The sequence below is a fragment of the Rousettus aegyptiacus genome, unplaced genomic scaffold (assembly GCF_014176215.1).
Source record: "Rousettus aegyptiacus isolate mRouAeg1 unplaced genomic scaffold, mRouAeg1.p scaffold_m13_p_5, whole genome shotgun sequence".
Taxonomy (NCBI): Eukaryota; Metazoa; Chordata; class Mammalia; order Chiroptera; family Pteropodidae; genus Rousettus; species Rousettus aegyptiacus.
Genome location: NW_023416308.1, coordinates 54,595,670 through 54,618,835, shown reverse-complemented (window position 1 = coordinate 54,618,835; position 23,166 = coordinate 54,595,670). Strand labels below are relative to the sequence as shown.

General features: G+C 34.8%; 1 long non-coding RNA gene across 1 annotated transcript in view; it reads right to left on the bottom strand.

The window, feature by feature from the left end:
• Nucleotides 1-550: 550 nt before the first annotated feature.
• The window catches only part of LOC118602905, a 42,308-nt gene continuing 19,692 nt past the window's right edge, over nucleotides 551-23,166 (bottom strand). The window contains exon 2 of the long non-coding RNA XR_004950972.1: nucleotides 551-764. This is a non-coding gene — a long non-coding RNA (uncharacterized LOC118602905). The remainder of the gene's footprint in view (nucleotides 765-23,166) is intronic.

The window sequence follows — 23,166 nt, the reverse complement described above, 5'->3', positions numbered from 1 at the left end:
TGAAGAACTGATGTTAAAACAGCATCTATATGCCAAAATGGTCTAGTGCTTAATTCAGTCCTCTTGTGCTCTTTCTTAGACAGGTACTAGGGACTGACATATATCTATTGCTCTGTTTTTATTTTCTCTTCTCCCACTGTACCTGCTGTATGTCATAATGGCTCAGGTGTCTTCCATCATGTCTGTAAGTATAGATGTGTGCTTTCTTTAGCCCAAAGAAGTATAGTGCTTCTTACTTTTTGCCACTGCCCATAATTCTTTATATATATATTAGGTCAAAACATACAAAATTTTCATCTTTGTAGGTCAACAATGGTCAATACCGGGAATTTTAAATGGTTCAATTTAATATTTATGTGTGAGTATGTACATATATTATATAATATGTGTGTGTGTTTGTCTATGTGTGTTGATGTATATATGAGTTTGTTTTGTGTGCATGTCTGTGTGTCTTAGGCAGAAGCATTTTACATAATCTTACTTTAATTAGTTTTTACAATATCCTATAAGGTAGGTCAATTTCTTTAAGGTACACAAGTAAAAACAAGAGAAACTTTAATAACTCATTTATCTAAGATCTTTGAGGATTCAAATTTAGATTTCTTTCCTCATGCCACACACTGTCTCCGGGCTCCCCGTTATCAAGACTCTATCAAATTGGCTGAATCATCTTGACTTCCAAGCCGTCTTGGGAAGTGACCCAGCTGAGTGCTCCCAAGCTTGCAGACGTCTCTTCTCTCATTCTGTCCCCGGATGTGGTGCTGCTACACAAAGAAATAAGTCAGCATGTTCCATGTCTGCTTATCCATTAGCAAACATTGGTAAAATCAATTTATAATATTTCAACAATTATAATACTTATTTCTGTAAAAAAACTTTGAATAAATTTTCAAAACTTTTTGTTTGGCCAAGTTCGGGGAAAATCTTGCATTTATTTTAGAGAAATGCCAGTTTTCCCAGAAACCTGAAGAAAAAATGTGCTTATAATATAGTTGTGAAAAGGTGTCCAAATACTGTGAAATCTAGTTCTCTTCTCTTCCAAATTATAGAGCGTGAGAAGTGGTTTGCTGGCTTTCCGGTTCCTACTGTGGACATTTTGGGAAGTAAGACCACAGCAGTCTAGATTTACATTGTTGGGATTTTTTTTTTCTTCAGTAAATGCTTATGTAAATCCATCCTTTCCTGTTGGTCTTTGACTGATTTGTTTTGGACTCACAGTCTTGGCTGAACTTAAATAATTTTTTTAAAAAGCCTTTGCACCAGGTCATGAGAACATTGTATTAAACCCTATTCATGGCTCGTGTTTTTAGTGACCAGTAGCAGCAAAGAAGCTGGCTTTGGGTGAGCAGTCATAGCATCTTTGGGATTCTCTGAGAGAGGAATGGGACATAAAGAAGTCAACATAACACAGAAAAGAAAACAGAGTGAGACCACCAGGAAAATATCTTTGTCCCTGTGATCTAGCTCATTAACTGGAAAAAAGAGGGGGAGAGGGTGGTGCTAAGAAGAGCTGTTTGCAGTGCAAATCTTACCAGATGGGAGGGCCTCTTAGAATTATACTTTTCTCAAAATGAGGTCTCTGCATACTTGGTAGTTTATACACACATTCTTAGGGGTCTACAAGGTTCCCACGAAAATTTTTCACTTTGAGTTTTTGTTTTAATAGTCATCTGAAAGTACTCAGTATAAGTACACATAGTACTTATATCCAACATCATTTGGAGAATGACCTTGTAACTGAGAACTATGGAATGATTTCCAGGCTCATGTTTGCAGTTGTGTTTATAAATCATTGAAGATTACTGTAAAAAAGAACAGGCAAGAACTGAATAGGCCAAGCGAAAACTAAATGATGTCATGGACATTGTACGAAGGACAGTTCTGGAGTCAGCACAGGGTAGGGGAATTGCATTCCACCTATACATTAATGAGGGCGGTCAGGAACATTTTCATATTGGGAGCCATGATGTAAGTTGCAGCAAAATCATACCAACTTTCTCATTAACTTAATGTAGCTTATTTCGAACTTGTTGGGTTTATAATTTTAAATGTATTTTGGAAATTTGTTTTGCTTTGATAGCTATAAAAACTGTAGGTTTATGGAGGGTATAAGTTTATATATATATGGAAAAGTGTTATTTCACTACAGCAGCCATAACAAAATAGCACAAACTGGGTGTCTAAACAACAGAAACTTAATATCTCACAGTTCTGGAGGTCAGAAGTCAAAAATCAAGGTGTCAGCAGGGCTGTGTTTTCCCTGAAGGCACTAGGGAAGGATCTGTTCCAGGTTTCTCTAGTAACGTTTGGTAGTTCCTTGGCTTATGACAACATCTCTTCAGTCTTCACATGGTGTTTTCCCTACGTGTATGTCTGTGTCTAAATTTCCCCTTACTAAAAGGACAAGAGTCATATTGGATTTGGGACTCGCCCTACCCCAATATGACTTCATCTTAATTAATAACAACTGTAACAACCCTATATCCAAATAAGGCCACATTCAGAAGTAGTAGGGGTGAGGACTTCAATATATGAATTTTGAGGGGACACAATTTAATCTATAATGGGAAATAACATAATAAAAATAATTTAAGTCATTGTTAAAGTACAGAGATAATTTTTTTCCTTTAAAAGTTGTTTGTTTATTGCTCAATTTTGAAAAGCCATCTTCAAAATTGTATAATTCTGGTAAAAACAAAAAAAATTAGAACTTCTCCTTTGCCCACAGAACACCTTATAAAAATCTTTATCTATTAAAAATAAATTCCTGATGGTTCAAACCATCGAAATCCCAGAAAAAAATAGAATTGAATATTTAGTCAGAATTCTTGAAAAGACTGTATCTCTCAGACCAGAGGTAAAGAAAAAAAAATCACAATGGAAAAAGATAAATAGACATGGTATAAAAATGTAAAAAAAAAAAAAATTGTAGACTTTTTAAAAAGGCAGACAGACTAGAAAAATATGCACAGCAAACAGAACCAAAAAAAGAATGATATCTGCTTTCTGTCTCTATGGGTTTTTCTATTCTGGATATTTCATATACGTGAAATCATATAATGATATTTTGTGACTGACTTCCTTCACGTAGCATAATATTTGGGAGGTCCGTCACCTTGTAGCAATATTGGTACTTTATTCCTTTTAATGGCTGAATAAAATTCCATTATATACATACATACTGCAATTTGTTTATCCATTCATCCATTGATAGACATTTAGGTGGTGCCCATCTTTTGGCTATTGTGAATAGTACTGCTAAGATCTTTTTTTAAAAAAAAAAAAAAGATCATATCTTTTATTCAGTTATTCTAATTCAGGAATGCTCTCCAAAAGGAATAACCTAAAATATGGGGGACTCTACATTCTTATGTTTATTGCAGAGTTATTGATATGATTGGGGGCAAATATGGTTGTAGTAAAACCCAAGCAAGCTGGTGGCTATTCAATCTTTTGTTATAACCTGCTATCTGGTCTCCACTGATCCTACTTTTTTCCCCTAACATTTATTCTTCAGACAATAGTTTAAGTAAATGTTTTCCAACAGGAAATGGGATAATCTCATTCCTTACTTAAAGTCTTCCAATTATTTTTTATTTCATTCAAAATAAAATCCAGCTTGCTACCTCTGGTTTATGAAGCCTTGAGTAATCCTACTCCAGCCTTGTCTTTATCCACTCTGCTCAGTCACATTGTCTCTTCTATTTCTGAATGGATACTTTCAGGTTCTATTGCATTTCTCTCCTGGATTTCATTGTTCCTATTTCTTCCTCACTCACTCATCGTTGCAATCTAACCTTTATTCTACTACTTGACCAAACTTGCACTCTGGAAGTGACTCATATAAACAGTGTTGGAATAAACATCCATAAGCTAAATCTCTGTGAGGATCTTTGATGATATCTTTAAAAACAAATTGCTAAAGAAAGAAAAGTTTTAAGCACATTCGAGCTTTTCTGACAAACCTCTGGCAACTTGAGGATTAGTGATTTTGAGAGAACTTGGAGTTAGCATCCTCAACACCTCTGTGTGTATGTTTGTACAAGTCAATGGTGGCAGGGAAAGTGGTTAAGGAGCCTTTGAGATGGCTAGACCAAAAGAATACAAAGTGGACTTATCCCTGAGTACCTGTGATTATTCAACCATTTGGGGAATACACAAAATACCACGAGGAGGGTATTTCACATTTTGATTCAACAGGCTCTTCTTTTTGACTAGTTGTGATGGAAAGTATACAGACCAATCACTTAGATTCCAAAGAGCACACTTTTTTGTTTATTTAACTCCAACATGACCCTGCTGTGGAAAAATACCCAAGAGTTGACCAGGGTGTTTGTTTGTACACTTAGAAAACTATAGCATAGATTCCCAGTGGTTATTATTTTGCCAGGAATCAGAACCACAGTCACTGTAAAATTATGAAACTAAATAGTCAGGACAGTAAGATGGGAAGGAAGCTCTTTTTGAGAGGACAGGGAGGGAAGAACCACAGGCCAGAGTGGCTTAGAGGTGATAGGAAGTAGATACTTATTAAGAAGTTTCCATCTGTAGGTAGCTATTCAGCTACTGATGAACAAACAGCTCATGAAATCAACTACTTACTTGGGTATTCATTCATTTATTTCTCAAATATTTATTGAATGTCTACAATGAGCCAGACATTCTTCTAGGTACTGGGGATATAGTAGTAAATATAATAGACAAAAAAAAATTGTAAATGAGCTTACATTTTAATGAGAAAAGGCAAAAAACTAAAAACTAGATAAGTGGAAAAATAAATATGTTAGATGCTGATAATTGTTATGGAGGAAAATAGCATGGAAGGTTAGAGTGAGTGGTATGCAGAGAAGTCTCTAATAAGAATTTGACATTTGCATAAAGACCTGAAGGAAGTGAGAGAGTGGACAATTAATGCTTCTCCATTTGAATGCCCAAGGGCACCTAAGACTCAGCACACTCAAAACTACACTCATTATCTTCCTTCCCAATGATAAGAATGAGTCAATGAACTTGTGTTCCTTGGGTTAGTGAAGGTACCAGCACACACTGGACCCTTAAGTCCCTTCCATTAGCCCCCCTATCCAGTCTGTTACCAAGACCTGCCAATTTTACTTCCTGAATATTTCTCTGATTTCTCTATTCCTTAGTCCCAAGTCTATCTCAATTTGCCTAATCACATTAACCTCCAGACCTCCCTGCCTCTGTCTTGTACCTCCAAATCTATCCTCCACATCAGAGGCCCTGACTAAAACTGATCTAACTAAATTACAAACCTGACCATGCCATTGCCTTGCTGAGAGTGCTTCATTGTCTCTCTACCTCTAGGACATTGTCCAAGCCCTGCAGCAGGGCAAACAAGGCCCTCCAAGACTTGGCCCCCTTCCAAAGTCTCCACCTATATCTTCTCCTAAACAACTAATTTCTCCTTTCTAACACACATGTTATTCCTTCTTGCCTTTGCTCATAGTATTCCCTCTGCCTCGAATGTACGTTTCATCTTTCTATGTCTAACTAACTCCAGATATCTTTCAAGCTCAACTTGAGTACCGCTTCTTCCAGTGCTGGAGCCAGCCGGCTAAAGTCGATCAGTACCTGAAAGAGGAGGGTGAAGCCTAAGAAAAAAGAAGATAGGAAAGCGCTTCGGGAGGGCATACAGTCACTGCTGCAGCCCCGTCTTTATTTAGCACAGCCTTTATATAAGTTTTTGGATACAATAGCAAAGCACAGGGTACAATATAGTAAAGCACAGGGAACAATAGTAAGGTACAGAGCACAATGGCAAAGCACAATGTACATTACCATAGGAATGCTGACATTTACATAAGTTCCTATTCTTTTCTGGGCTGTAAAACATTCCACTATCTTACGAAGATTTCTTTAGGAGGCAAACCTCCCCTCCAGGGTCAGTAATGTTTAACTCCACACCCTGCTTCCTAGAACCATTGTTTAAGCAGTCTCAGCAGCAGCAGCTGCTTCATGGCTATCAGCTACACGTGACTTCTTTAGTGCCCCAAAATGGCTCCCGACATTCCAGGAAGTCTGCTCACCTAAGTTTGTTTAGGTGCATCTCCTCTTTGCATGTTCCTAATGTAGAACATACCCCATTGCAGTATTATTATCTAAGGGTATGCCTACCTCCCTTCACAAGACTAAGCAGTTCTAGGGCAGAATGGAAACTTATTCATTTTTATATCTTTTAACGTATTCCCTATTGAACATTTCAAATAAACTAATTTAAAGATAAAGCTCTCAGGACACAGGAAGTGATTATATTTTTGACCAAAATCTAATGCTTCTCTCTACTTGTAACTCTGTCTAAAAAAAAACCCTCAGGTTTGCAGAGTGGTTTGTTTTTCCCAATGCAGGAAGAGGGAGAAAATGCTGTTCATTGACATTCCTCCATGGTTAAAGCAGAGAACACTTCGTGGCTTGGGTGTGGGCAGCACTGGTATATGCAGGATGAGGGAGAGAATTTCTTGTTAATTTTGGAATCAAGATTGGAGTAGGTGAGCTTTTAAGGTTGAAACAAGAAAGAGCAAAAGGGAGCCAGGAATTGGCAGAAGACTGTGTGTATTCACTGTGCAACTTCTAGTAATTATTCAAATCTTACTAAGTTCATAAAGTTCTTGGTGCACAAATAGTGTGCGTGCTTGTGAATACTTGTGTGTACAGGAGGCATGTAACTGGGAAAGGGGTATGGGTTTATGTCTAGTGATGAGGGGCATAAGAGAGACTGCATTCAGGGGTGCAGAATTGGAGACATTGGGGGCCAAAAGCAATTAAGCTGTCACTATTTTTAGAGTTTGATTTATTTGAAGTAATGTAGGCCATATGGTTTGGGGTAATGTATGAAACTTAGAATTAGAATGAGGTGAGTTTTAGTCCTTCATTTAACTTTCATCAGTTGTGTAGCCCTGGGCCGGTCATTTAATTTCTCTAAGTCTGAATCTTTATATTATAATACTACTTCTGGATGACTAGAGAGATCAACTGAGTACTCAGTTCATTGCAACTTTTATTTTCATTAGACCTGTGTTTCAGGAAATGTATCTGGTAGTAGTTCTAGGAGTGAACAGAAGCCATGAGAAACTAAAGTAATAACAGGATATTTAAGCAATTTTTCAAGAGAGAGGATTGAGAGTCCAAATACAGGAAATAGCAGCGGAAATAAAATGAAAAAAAAAAATCTTTGAAGGACAGGACTGTGTAGCTGATAGATAAGCATAGCTGAGAAGAGAGGGTCTGAGATGGTGCTAAAGGTTTGCATTTTAGTAAATTGAAAGTGAATGCTGATCCCATGTTTTAGCCATTCCACTCTCCTCTGTGTTCACAGAGCATTCCACCCTGTGCCTGCTCTCTGACATATGTGCTATTCTCCTCTACATTAACTGAGACTCTAGGCCTCAGTTCAAATCCCTAGTAACCAGAAGTCTTCCCTGACCACTCAAGTCTAGGTTTAGCTGTTCATTCTCCGATCCGCTGCTATACTTTAAGTCACTTAAGGATTAGGTACTTAATTAACCTCATTCCTGAGGTTTTAGAGAAGACTTGCCAACTAAATTTTCTGTTCTCTCATGATCAGAACCAAGTCTCACCCATTTTTCTATTATTATCTCCTCCAGATAGTCCATACCTACTCACTGATTCTGCGATCTAATATCGATGGCTTTCTTTGTTCTAGCCCTTCATGCAATAATTGAAAGTAAGAATGTAAATCACCATTTGCGACAGTCTGTCATAAGGAAGAGAGTAAGTTTAGGAAAGATAGGGAAAGAACTAGCACAACCCCCAGGGAACAAACAAAATCAACCCAGTGCAAATGTTCTGAACTCACCACTATGTTCATCATCGTCACTACCACCACTAGCATTTATTAAAATAATTGTACTGGAGGAGAGAGGTAACTATAAAATAGAGCATGGGGTGGTACAAACACCAGATTAAGAGTCAGGAGATGAGCAAGGTAAACTCTCTAGATGTCAGTTTTCTTCATCTGGAAGATGAGGGGGTTACACTAGATAGCTTCTAAGATGCTTGGTAAGTCCAGAATTCTGTACTAGAAATATCATTATTTCTTGATTGATAATAGGCTTAATAGTATCACTTTTTAATATAGATGCATGCATTCTAAGTGATTATTGGGATTATTAAGATCAGGTTAACCTGAGGTCACATTGAGTTTTGGGAAGTATTTTGAAACAAGAAAGGAAGTGGCATAAAGTAGAGACATAACAAAAAATTCAGGCTAGGATATGGTCAAGAAAATGACTAAAAGGAATGAGTGGATGAGTCATGTGCATAGAATAACTAGCAGATTTGCCTGGTTGCAGGGGGAAGTACCATCACAGTGGGAGAGGACCAGGTGTTTAGCAATCCTGAAAGCAAGATACAGAGGTCCCAAAACTAGTAACTTTGGCAAAATATCTGCCCCACAGTTTTTTTATTTTGTGCAGACAAATGACTAGATAAATTAATTTTTTCATCTATAATTTGTTATATGGGTATAATAGGAACATAGCTATATAACAGGAGTTTCTGAAAAGGAAAAATATAGAATGAGAAGTTGTTCTGGCATGGAGTTCTAAAAACCACCTGAGCCCAGGAAAATGCTTTGGGATCTAAAAGCTACATTTACCCAGAGCATGCTAATGAATGTGTGTGTGTGTGTGTGTGTGTGTCTGTGTGAGAGAGAGAGAGAAAGAGAGAGAGAGAGAGAGAGAGAGAGAGAGAGAGACAGAGAGAGACAGAGACAGAGAGACAGAGAGACAGAGAGAGACAGAGACAGAGAGAGACAGAGACAGAGAGACAGAGACAGACAGACAGACAGATAGACAGATCTGAATATGGTGTGTGCGTAAATGTTAGAAGAAATTGTTGAAGTCTGCGTTTTAGGGGGTTGGGTTTTTAAAGTGATGGCTGGCATATTTTCTTAATTCATTCCCAGAATGTAAAATCACCTAACTTTCCAAATGCACCACAAGTCTCTTAAATTTTGTTTTACCTTTCTTGGTATTCAGTAAAAGGATATTTATTCAAGAGGAAGAAAATTAATAAAATGCTATAAAATTTTGGAATGTTAGTCTACTTCTGAGTCATTAGAAAACAGCAAGCCTATTTCAATATAAAATTCTAATAAAATGATTAGTTTTCATAATAAACTATAGAATAGTTCTATCAGAGTTAAACATTTTTCCTAGAAGACTACATCATGAAAATATTTATTTTCTAATCTCCTATTTCTGAAATGCATTTTCTTTCATTATTAAAGTTACATAAAGCACATTTAAGATTTGGATTTTCTAATTTGTTTATGGGAAAGATTTCTGGGAAGAGCTTGAGAGACATATCAGGTCCTTGAACAGGTAATTTCAATCATTTTATTTCATTATAACTGTTGATGAGATGCATAGGAACTTAACTCAAGTTATGTCAATTAGCCTATGGTAAAATAGGTTTTGTTATACGTCATTTCACTTAAAGTTGCAGAACTTATCAGCCATGTTAAGTGAGGACTTATATATATTGGAAAAGGAACAAGAAAAAGGTACTAATTTGAGTGTATGTTTAGTAGGTGCCAGGCACTGTGCTGGACACCTTATATACATTATTTTATTTAATTGTCATAATGCTCCCACATAATAGCACAAAAAGCCTTTGAGTTGCTTTCCTGAATCGCTCAGCTTATAAATGGAAGCATAAAGATGCAAGCAAGCCCAGGTTGACCCAATTTCAAAGCCCATGTCCCTTCTACCAGCAACAGATTTATACTACTGACTACCTCATTTTACCACTCAAGTAAAAAAAACGGGTTCCTGTTAATAAATTCTTTGGTATTAAAAATTGTTGTCGAAAGTATGATTTACAAGGACTATTTAGAATCAATTTCATTAAACTTTCTAATTTGCTTATTTGCCATGTTAGGATCAGGAATTTGGGCAACTAATATGAGCAGATAATTCAGCTCTATCTTAAAAGACATATCCAGAAACAGACCACTTCTCATCGCTGCCATTACTACTATCCTGGACCATGCCTCCATCAGCTCTCTTGCTTAGATTATTGCAATAACCTTCTTAATAGGTTATCAAATTTAGCCCCTGTCTCCTCTTCAACTTATTCACTAAATAGAGCATCATAGAGGTATCCTGAAAATTTCATAACACAAAATTCTTCTACTCAAATTCATCAATGGCTTTCCATCTCACTAGAGTAAAAGCCAAAGTATTCTAAGGACTGAAAGGTCCTACTTGATCTGGCCCCTCGTGTCTGTTTGATCTCATCTCCTACAGTTTTTCCAACCATAATCTTTCCTCTCTGCCACCAGGTCTTCAGTTTCTAGAACACACTAGGCATATCTCTTCCTTGAAGGCTTAGCTCTTGGATTTTTTGCCCTCTGCCCAGACTGCACTTCCTCAAGATATTTGCGTAGCTTGCTTCTTTAACTCATTCGGTCCTTACTGAAATGTTAGCAGTAAAGAAAGACCTTCTCTGGTGACCCTATTTTAAAATTGCATACTTTTGCACCTCCCCACATCCTATCCACCCTATCCTGTTTTATTTTTCTCTATAACTCTATGTTCTTTTACTTACTATTCATCTCCTAGATTTGAATATGAGCTCCCTATTATTAGTTGCATTTGCTGCTAATTGATTTACTGCTGACTATCCAGCAGCTAGAACAGCACTTGACCCTTGGAAGAAACTCAATTAATAGTCGTGCTTTGAAAGAATGAATTTATTGATAATTCTCATCTGTCTACTAAATACCAGGCATAGATTCTATCCTATACTTATTCCTTAAAAGCTATTTATCTTAGAGAAAATCACTTAAATTGGGGATCTATTCTTTGTTTATTATGGTGACGTTGATTAATAAAATCTAAGTTTCAAGTGTACAATTCAACAGTAAGTCATATATATATATTGCATTGTGTGTTCCCCACCATATTAGATTTCCTTCTGTTACTACATATTTGACCTCTTTTACCCCATCTACCTCCCCTGTCCCCCAACCCTCTGGTAACCACTAGTCTACTGTTTATGTCCATGAGTTTTTGTTTGTTCATCATGATTGATTATTGCTTTTAGATTTATATCCCACATATAATGACATCATGTGGTTTTCAGCTTTTTCTGTCTGGCTTATTTCACTATGCATGATTATCTCAAGATCCATCTATGTTGTCTCAAATGGTAGTATTTCATCTCTTTTTATAGCTGAATAATATTCCATTGTATATTTGTACCACAGCTTCTTTATCCAATCACCTATTGTAGGATACTTTGGTTACTTTCATGTCCTAGCCATCATGAATTATTCTGCTATGAACATTAGTATGCATAAATCTTTGCAGATATTATCATTTGTTATTTCTTGTCCTCTTGATAACAGCCATTATAACACACGCGAAATGATATCTCATTATAGTTTTGATTTGCATTTCCCTAATAGCTAGTGAAGTTGAGCATCTTTTCATATGTTTGTTGGCTATTAGTATGTATTATTTGGAGAAGTGTCTATTCAGGTCCTCTGCTCATTTTTTAATTGGATTGTTTGTTTTTTGTTGTTGCTGAATTGTATGAGTTCTTTGTATATTTTGGATATTAGGCCCTTATCAGAGGCGTTGCTTGCAAAAATATTTTTTACATTTGGATGGTTGTCTCTTTGCCTTGTTGATAGTTTCTTTTGCTGTATAGAAGCTTTTTAGTTTGATATAGTTTTGCAGGGCATTTATTTTTGCTGTTTGCATAATGATGATGTATAGTAAATATCAGCTCAACTCATTAACTCAACTAAAAATACATTGAGCAAGTACTAGGCCTAGCCTGTTAGAGACAGAAATAGGTAAAAGAAAAATGAAGAGGTACAATGCCTGTCTTCAAAATATTTACTTCTAAAAGAAAAGTTAAAAGGTAAGTACAAATAAAATATCAAGAGAATTCAAACAAGACAAACATTAAATTTTATTAGATAGTCTTAGGAAAGACTTTGTAGCTTATCTAGTTATTTGATGTAAGTCTTGAAGGATGGTTAGGATTTTGAGTAAAGGTGTATTACATATGGAATGAACAATATAAAAAAAAGATAATGAAATGGATAGCAGTGGGAAACAAGAGCACATCAATTTCAAAAGAAACAGCTAATAAAAGAGAAAGGGGAAGTCACATTATATTTTAAGAAGGCATATGCATTCTTAGAAATGCAGAGAAGGAAATATATCTGTATTAGTTAGAAGTCTTTCAATATGAGTCTCAAAGAACTCAAAACATTTTAAGCAAAAAAATAAAATAAATAAAAAAAAAAGGGAGGGAGGAGAATTTAATTCAACATTACTGTCTCATAGAGCCCAGAAATGGGCTTGCAGTTATGAAAAATTTGAACTCAGTTTTGAACACTGCCTGATCTATTTCTACTTCTCTCCTCTGACTTCTCTTTGTGAGTTGGCCTTATTCTTCTTTCCTGTTGCTCACAGTTATTCTGGTTTTTAATCCATATTCCAACCTCCCACATTGCTAAAGAGACTTCTTTTAAGCACTTGGAAAGAAATAAGAGTTGACTGGGAGATAAAAATGGACTTACAGAGAAAAGTCATGCCAATCTCATTATACTTTATTTTGTTTTTTGATAGAGTTATTAAATTGTAATATCCGAAAGAATATTTAAGATCACTAAAGTCTTACATGGTATGTAAATATGCCATAATTAGTTTGATAACATTAGGCATTTCATGATTGGGCCCCTGACCTATCTCACCAGTCTCCTTTGCTTCTCCTATAGCTTCCCTCATCACATTGAATGTATCTACCTCCCCCATTAGACAATAAATGAAATTTAATGTAGAAAATATCATTGTCACTGTAATATTTTCAGCATCTAGCAAAGGTTCTAGCCATAGCAGATATTTAATTAGTGTATATTTAATCAATGAATGAAGAAATGACATTTTGTAGATAAAATTATGTTATGTGGGCTAAATGAGAGAAGCTGAGATTTTGTTTCTTTATTCGTTTGGGGTTAAGTAACTTTATTAAATGTATGTGTAAATTCATGTAATAACATTAAGTGTAGGAAGGTCTTTAGTTGAGGTCTATAAGGTCTTAACTTACCCTATGCTATTCAACATTCTCATCAAAATTTCAGATGGAGAAAAAGGAGAAATGTTTGTGACACCTTCAACAATACTCAAAGGAACATATGTGGAATGACAATAGCAGATATTAAAAAGGTCTTGATAGTCTATAGAGATGAAAATCAATCAAAACTAAATTTAACAAAAATGAATATAAATCTCTGCATTAAGGGTCAATATTAACAGTAACAATGGAGACACGACTTGACAACATTTCAAAAGATGAAAAAGAGTCTGAGAATAAATCTGTATTTCAGTTAATTGCTTTCATTTCAGTCCTGTGTATTTTATTTTTGCATTTAAAAACGTTCAGAGACGAGATCCAACACTAGGTTGCCAATGGAATTAATGACGCAAAGTGGTAAAAATTCCTGACTGGCAGGTTCCACATTTTAAAAAATAGTCTTATTGAAATATAATTCACATACCATAAAATTCTTTTTTAAAGAATCAAGTTTTAGAATATTTTCACAACCTCAAAAAGAACCCTCATAATCATTCCCAGTTATTCCCCATTCCCCTACCCCCTATTGCTTGGCAATTACTATACTTTTTGTCTCTGTAGACGTATCTATTTTTGGACATTTCGTATAAAGGAAATTTTACAATATATGATCTTCCATGACTGACTTTTTAGGGTAACGTTTTCAAGTTCATCCATATTTGTAGAATACATCAGTATCTTCATTCCTCTTTCTGTCCAAATAATATTCTATTGTATAAGTATATTTTGTTTGTCCATTCATAAGCTGATGGACATTTGGCTTGTTTCTATTTTGGAACAATTATGAACAGTGTTACTATAAACATTATATACAAATTTTTGTGTAGATGTATGTTTTCATTTTTCTTGGGCAAATATTTAGGAGCAGAATTGCTGGGTCATATGGTAATTCTATATTTGAGTTTCTTGGAACTGCCTAATAGTTTCCAAAGTGGCTGCACCATTTTGTAATCCCAATAGCAATATATGAGGGTTCCAATGTCTCCACCTCCTCTTTAGCACTTGCTATTGTCTATCTTTTTAATTATAGCTCTCCTAGTGGGTGTGAAGTGGTATTTCATAGTTTTGATTTGCATTTACCTAATGACTATTGATATTGAGCATACTTTTATGTGTGTATTGACCTACTGTATATTCTCTTAGGAAAATGGTAGATTCAAACTCATTCCTATATTTAATTGAGTTACTTGTCTATTATTGAGTTGCAAATTTCCTTTACATAACCTAGACAGAAGTCCCTTATCAGATATATAACTTGCAAATATTTTTTCCTAATCTGTAGGTCATCTTTTCATTTTTACTGACTTTTCTTGACTGTAAAATAAACTTGAGTCACTTAACATTGTTGCTAACAAAAAAATAACATCATATTAGGCTATATTAATAATATTATAAAATCCAAATCAAAATATATCTGTCCTCTGCTAGTCTGGCCATTCTGGAATGTCAAAATCAGTTTAGAATACCATAGTGTAGCAGGCATATTAAAAAAAAGAAAGAAAGAAAGAAAGATGAAATCTTCCATGATTGAGCAAGGGTCAAGGGTCTAAAAACCATTCCATATTTCTTATGAGGAACAGAATAGGGAGCAGAGCATATTTAGCACAGAATAACAATTCTCCAGTTGCTAAAGGATACTCATGTAATACTTTGGAAAACAAAAATAAAATAAATGGATGCCAAAGAAAGAGACACATTTTCGGGTTTATATAATGAAGGGATTACAACAGTCATGCAAAACAAAATAACTATTAAGTGTTTAATAAATATTAGTTAAACTGATCAATAAAGAAAGTAGCCCCATTTCGAAGTAGAACAACCTGTTTGAATAAGGAGTAGGTTCCCATTAATACAATGTTTAATAAAGTGAAAGAACACATGCTGCTCTTGTAGTAGAAAGGTTTCCTACATTGGTAAAAAAGATTGGATGAGATAACCTGCAAAGTCCCTTCAAAGTCTAATATTCTATCACTTTAAAAATGAGGATCAGACAGTTATTGATGGAGATTAAATTTTTTAAATTAGTTTTGGATTAGTAATATGCTCACAAGGAAAAACATAAGGAACACCAGAAATATAGTGAAACTTGGCTCTTTCTCTCATTCCTGTATCCCAGTCACACAATGTCCCTCTCCAGAGGTAACCTCTGTTATTGTTTCATATCCAGAGATATTCCACCTTTACGAAAGTATTTATTTAAAAAAAGTATTTTTACATAAATGGTAGCTTATTATACATAATGTTTTGCATTTTGCATTTATTACTTTAAAATCTATGTTGCAGATTATAGATTAAATTAGCACATCAAGACTAGTTTTATTCTTATTAAAGGCTGCACAGTATTTCATAGTATGGAACTACTACAGTTTCTTTAAACTGACTCTTATTTGGATACTTCTGTTGTTTTCTATTTTTTGCTATTACAAACAATGCTGCAGTAAATATACTTATGCATTCCTCATTTTGCTTTTTTGAAAATAATTGTCTTTAGAATAAATCACAAATAGGATTGCTTTAATCCAAAGGGTTTGCACTTTGATTTTGATAGGTTGTCAAATTGCTTTCCATTGGATTTGTATCAATTTACTCTTTCACCAAAAATATTTGAGAATATTTATTTCCTCTCACCCCAACACCTAACTCAACACAGTGTTTTTAGTTTTTATCTTTGCCAATACAATGTTTAAAAAATAGTAACTGCCACTTAACTTTATTTATTTTATTCCGAATGAGGCTAAACATCTTTTCATGTTAAAAAGCCACTTGCACAATTAAAAAAATATGTATATCCTTAGGTAGCTTGCTATTGGATTATTGGCCTTTTTCTTACTGTTTAATTTGGGCAATTTATGTATTGAGGAAATTAGCCATTTGTTTATGATATGAGTTGAAAAATTTCCCCCAGATTATAATTGTGTTTTGACTTTAAGTTTTACCCTCATGGAGTCATTTTTTATTTTATGTAGTTGAATTACATATCAGTGTTTCCTTTTATGGTTTCTGAGATTTATTTCAACTTAGAAAGACCTTCCTTATTCCAGAAGTATATTAAAAATTATCGTATGTTCTATTACTTTATATTTTGTTTTTCACATTCAAATCTTTGCACTATCGGGAATTTATTTTAAGCAGAGGTAGGAAATCAAGTGTTTTTTCTTTTTTTCCAGATGGCTATCTACTATGTTTTATTGAATATATATAAAAGATAAATTTCATAGTTCTGAATGTAATACTCATAAATTATCACAGTGCCTACAAGAGTAGCAAATACATAGCAGTATAATAATAATAGCAATAATTAAAATAATAAAAGCAACAATAATACTAACTACACTTATATGGTGCTAAGTATGTGCCAAACATAGTTCTAAGCATTTTACACAAATGCTACTGGATAATTTTCTCTATACTTAAGAATTGGCCCGATTCAGTAACATGATTGATGCAAGAAACCAGATCCTTCCTGTACTCGAAGATGACTTGATTAGGATATGAGTAAAAGCAAAGAGAATAAAAGTTCTCATATTTACAGTGGAGCTGGAAGAGCTCCAGGAAGTTGAAAAATTTATTCATTTAGGCAAATGAATAAATAGTAGTTCAGTTAGTACTTGTTGAATACAACAAGCCTTTGCACTAGGAAAATGGGATAAAGCCACCATAGTTAATAGTTTGCTTGTGTGAGGAATCACAGATGTTCAGCCAGTACACACCAGAACAGCAGCACCATCTGGCTCCATTCTAATGGTTATGCATATATAGTCAGATTAGTTATGTTGGTTGTTAAATATTTCGAATAGTACCATAGTATCAAGTGGTATGATGATTTTTTACAGGCATTATAAGTACTCTAATATCTCCATGTGCATTTTCTCCACAGCATTTACTACAATTACATACTTTCAAATAATTAGATTGTCTTCCTGCCAGATTAGACTGCAAATTCCCTGAATGCTGGAGCACATCTGTTTTGCTCAACATTTTACCTCAGAATCTAGTATTTAGTAAGTACTCAATAAATATTTGTCAAATGAATAACTTCACAAATAGTTCTAGAAGCAAATAGATCCAGTTTGTAATTCTTTCTCCATTTCTTTCTACCTGCATGACCTTGGGTATGTTTCATAGTTTTCTATACTTTAGTTTCTTTGCCTGTAAATGGACATGGTAATAGGGCTGCAGTGAGAATTAAACTAAATTATTATCTAAATTATCACCATCATATTGAGTTCTTATATATCCAGGTCCTCTTAACTCTAAGAAAATCTCCTTGTGGAATGTAGTTCATATACACACTCATGTTTGAAAAGCTAGCCCTGAGAGTCTACATCTGAATGTTCCTCTTAATCTTGTGACTCAAACTCTGGCATCCAAAATCTATCAAGAACAGAGTCAGGAGAGATTAAGGAGCTAATTATTTCTTTTTCATATGTGTTCTGACTTTGCCTAAGGTGTTTGTCTGAGACTTTAAAAATCCTGGTGACAGACACATATTCTAATAATAACAAGACAAGGCAGCAGAATGCCTGTCAAGCAAGTCTGAACAATTTTACCAACAAATTGTACGTTTTTCCCTAAGGGTTTGTCATCCAATATTCTGTAAAACCAGATAAGCAATTTATGGGATATTATCTTATATCTGCACTTTAAATGCCCTAAGATTTACCATGCTGCTTTGGCAGCCAGTTTACCTCTTCTATTTTGAACTTGATACTGTCCTAACCTGATTCAAAACCTACATAGAATTTACCAACTGTTATGATGATAATTTAATTATAGGCTCTAAAATGTCTTTGTATAAAGCTATAAAATACATTTTAGGAAAAAAATTCTCTAGAAAAATCATAAAACAACTGGACTTCTGGCATATCTCTCTAGCTTGTTGCAATCTAGGTCACTGTCTCACAGAGTAATGCACATTAAAATGGTGTTTTTAACTAATATAAGACTGTATACCAATTATGTACTTAAATAAAAATAAAATCACAAAACCAAAAATAAATAAATAAATAAAAATTTCTTCTGTCTTTAAAAAGAAGTTGCTGTTGTTTTTTCCCCCAAATTTCCCATCTAAATACATTTTAAAAAGGTAATCAGAATATATTTCACAAAATTGTAAATATCTGAATAAATATCTGAACTCCCTTCAGTGGCGTCGCCCACTGCTTCTACCTAGGGAGCTTTTCACCACATCTGACTAAAACTTCATTTGTTCATTCATTCAACAAATATTTATTTATGGGTATTTCTATTAAGAAGTAATCCAGGAAGTGAGAATTTGATGAATAAGACATGGTCCCTTCCCTTAAGGAGTGTATAGTTTAATGAAGAAGGTAGATGAGAAAATTCAGAATTCAGTGATAATAGTGGAGCTGTTATTCTTAAAAGTTCTTAAGAAGTCATATGAGTCACTCTAAAATTTTCAATTTGATCTATTTATCATCTAACCACTTATTGAATGTCTCTCATATATTCAAAGCACTAAAAGGAAACACTAGGGAATCTACTAGAAGAATCAGGACTCCTAACCTCAGGGAAGCCTCTTCACGTAACATCATTATTACTATTATATTTTTAGTTTTATTAAATTTATTGGGGGTGATATTGATTAATAAAATTATTTAGGATTCAAGTGTATGATTCTTTATCATTCGTATATTGCATTGTGTGTTCACCATCCAAAGTCAAATCTCCTTCTGTTTCCATATATTTGACCCCCTTTACCCTTATCTACCTTCCCCCCACACCCCTTACTTTCTGGTAGCTACTGTGCTATTGTCTGTGTCTATGAGTTTTTGTTTGTATCTTTTCTAAACTCTAAGTGCCTTGAAATTGTATCTTTTATATAACTCTTACATCTACCAGCTCTCTCTACACCTCACCATTATCTTTGTCCAAACCACCATCACCTCTCTCCAGAACTGCTGCAATAGATTTCTGACTAACCAGGTTTTCTGCTTCCATTGTTGTCTCCTTAGAATACATTCTTAACTCTGCATTTAGAGGTTTTTTTTTTTTTTTTAATGCAAACTGATCATGTTACATATATATCTTTCACTTCTTAACTTACATTAGTGGCTCCACATTCTCCTTAGGATAAAGATTAGAATCTTTAGCACAGGCTTTATGGGCCTCAAGACCTTGTTAGACTCATCTTGTGCTTATGATCCCTCCCTTCTCCTCTCTCTAATCCTGAAAAAAACAACTATATACAGTCCCTGTATCTTACCATTAAACACAGAGAGGGGTTTAGATTTTCTACTGAAAGAAATGAAGTCAATAAAGATATTTGATCAGATGGGTATGAAGGTGCAAATACATCAGAAAAAAGAAGGACTTTAGTTATATTGATTGATCAGGTAACTCCTGCATGGCCAGCCAGAAAACTGGAGCAACAATCTGGGTGTGACTTGTGGGATGGTGGTGCACACAAAAGAAGTAGGAAGAGACATAAAATATTTCAGAGAAAATAATTTAAAGGATTGTGTGCCTGGCTGGTTATGAACAATAAAGGGAAAAATGAACCCCATGAGAATTGTTTCCCTGACCAAGAAGGAAAAACTGGAAGGGGGTCTTGGTTCAGAGGTTAAGACAATGAGTTCTGCTGGATACTTGTTAAGTCAAGTTGAGTGAGAACTGATGGAAGGAAATGTTCCTATGAAGGCATGGACTGTATAGCAATGTAGATCTGAGAGCATCCATGTAGAACAGGGTGAAGGGCAGAGGCTTGAATGGATCAGTTCCCTTGGGAAGACTGTAAAGAGAAAAGGCTAGAAGGTGGAAACTAAGCCTGAGGAAATGCCTAGAGCAGTGAGTCAAAAGATATAAGAGAAGCTAGAGGAAACAGGTATATGAAAGAGCGAGGCAGTCTGGTACGCATGATGTCTTGGAAATGAGAACATGGGCATTTCAAGAAGGAGCAGGTAGCCGATGATATCAAATGGAGGTCATAGTAAGTCATGGAAAACAAAGACCAAGAGAGAACTTTTGGATTTGGTAAAAATTAATATTATTCTTGACTTTTGAGAGAGCCTCTTTAGAAGACAAGGAAGATCAAAAACCAGAGAAGAGAGTGCTAAGGAATAGGTTATTATTGACCTCTGAAAACAAAAAGGTTTTGTGACCAGTCTAATTTGTATATTTTGAAAAGTTAAGAAGACAAACCACTGTTCACTCATGAGACATCCTGAAACACCTCTTTGTGTTCAAGAAAAGGCTGCCAGATTTTGTAACAGAGACCAAAGACCACATGAAACAATGCTCTTAAAACCTCCAAGGTTGGGAAAGCTGTGAAAAATTCCAGCATGAAATGTTTCAAAAGCTTTCCCCATGTTCAGTTCCTGTTTATATAGAAGAATATTTGCAGTCAGTTGTTTTTCTAAAATGATATCTGCATTCTTTCATTTCAACATGCAGAAAGGCAGCTGGATGCTTCCTTCCTGTTTGTGCTTTTGCTTTGAAGTAACTCAGACCTAAAATAGCTCAACTTTCCAGCCATGTCTTCCTAAGCTTCTTAAAGTTTTAGAAAACACCTAAACTCTTATTTATTCATTCTAAACCTCTATATGAACTACATATTTCTTAGAAATATTTATCTCCTAGATTTAATTCACAGAAACAAAGTAGCTGTGTCCAAAAACTCTTTTAAAAATTCCTTTCGATTTACCATTCACTAAATTCTATATGTACTCGACATCATGCTAGTTTCTGAAAAGATGAATGAGTTTCTGTTCTCAAAGAGTTTACACCTTCGTTGGGGAAAACATGGGCTCTTTTACTCTAATGGAAGAAGGTGTGAATTCCAACAAGAGCAAATATGAAGATGTATTAGGAGTCCCAGCTCAACTTATCACAGGAGAGTGAATGAGGGGACCTCACTGATTTCCTGTATCAAAAGAGAAACTGCACAGCATTGCTCTTCTCTGAAAGTTACTTTGTCATTACAATCAGTAAGGGATGTATGAACCAAGATAGAGAACCAAGGACTCTAAAGACAAAAATTCTTCTCCTGAATATTTTGTTCTTTTCACTTTAAAGTGTGCATTATAATGATGTTTTTTTTTTTTTTTTTTTGCTTACCAGGAATCTAATTATAATTTGCTCTATTGTAAAATTGTAAAAAGAAGATTATTAGAGGGAATAAAGAGATTCTAATGATTTTATCTAAATGAGCAAGTGTATTTCTGCTTTTTAAATAACAGAACTTTAGCTCAGTTCACAAATAACTTTATTTCTTTCTACTTTCTGAGGAGAAATTTCAAGCTAAGAAAATTTGTCAAATAACAAAACATGTTTGATGTTTTCAGCAGCAAGTCCAAAAGATTGTCAGGAAATTAGTTTAGAATCTGAATTTACTGTGTATCTCACTTTATCATATAATATTTAGAGTTGGTTGTTTTGAGATGTCTATATAGTTTTTCTTCTGACAGTGCCTCTTCCTCCCCAACATACTAATTGAACCATTATGTGAATATCAATGACCATAACGATATCATGGCAAATTTCTAAATTTATACTTTTTTTGGTATTTATAGTGTTTTATAAAGGTTAAGTCTCATTGATGCACTACACATTTTTAATTTATTACCATTCTTGTGCCTCTAGATTTCTCTTATTTTTCTGCTCTCAATTAGGAGGCACCACACAAGCCAACAACTTTATATAGAGGTTAGTGGAAGTATAAAAAATGATGTCCTATCTTCTTGGTGGAAGGATGCTTGAAAATTCAAGGTACACCAGGAATTTCACTAAAATGAAATATTGAGTTAACATGCTTTTATTTGTATTCTGTTGGTTTAAACAGATCCAAACTGTTGTCTTCTAATTGCTCTATGTTGAACCAGATAGATCAGGTATTACACTCGGTGCTAATTAGTGACTTAAAGGTCAAATCAAGAACTTGCAATTGACTTATGAGTTCAGCCTGTAGAGTAAGATTCTGAGCTTCATGAAGACAAGAATTATTTTAAATGTTCTCTGAATTATTTCCAATCTTGAGTAACTAGCAGGGAACCAGTACTTAAAATAGCACTTAGAGTCATAGAATTGGGGGGCTATAGGGGACCTTATATTCCACCTAGGGCAGTGCTGTTCAATAGAAATATAACATGATCCACAATGAAAATCACATATGTAATTCTGAAATTTCTAGTTTTCACATTTTAAAAAGCCAATAAAAGTGACATTAATTTTGATAATACATCTTATCCAAGCCAATACATTCAAAATATTATCATTTTGACATATATTCAATAGAGATTCTGAATAAGGTATTTTACATTCTTTCATAGTACTACATCTTCAAAATCCAGTATAGGTTTTATAACTACAGCACATATCAGTTTAGGCTATCCACATTTCAAATGCTTGATAGTTAACATGTGGCTAATGAATTTCATAGGAGCAGTGCAGGTTGAGGGTCTAACCCCTGCACTTTATAGGTGAGAAAACAGATCGAGAGAGGTAAAATGACCAGCCAATTGATGAACTGAAGAGAAACACTAGAAACACTAGGCATAATGTGAAATCACAGAATATCCCAACTGGGGAAGTTGTGATAAAATTTCCCACTTACTAAGCCCACACAATGCCTCTCTTTTGTCCCTCACCTTCAGATACCTTAACCCTGGGGTCTGGGTAATGATGATAAGGTCTCTCTGCCTTCCAGTACAGGTAGGCAACTTGTTCCCAGGAACTGACTGTATTTGCCCTGCTCCACACCCAGATGAAACAGGATCACTTTTTAGTAATGGTTGTCCTGACCATTCTCCAGATGTGCATTCTGTGATAGACTAACTAATTGCTTTTGAAGGTAAATACTGTTTCGAAATACTCTGTGTATAAGGTCTCTTGCCCCACGAATACCAGAGTTTATCTGTTCCTGTGCAATAACTTGCTCTTCTGCCAGTCAAAAATGAGTGAAGTCTGTGGTCAGAAAGGTGAATGAGGTTTCCAAAAGGTCAGAAGAGATAGAGCAGGGTGATGGCATGAGGTAAGTTATTGCATTTTAGAATTTATTCCTCCAAGAGGTCATGG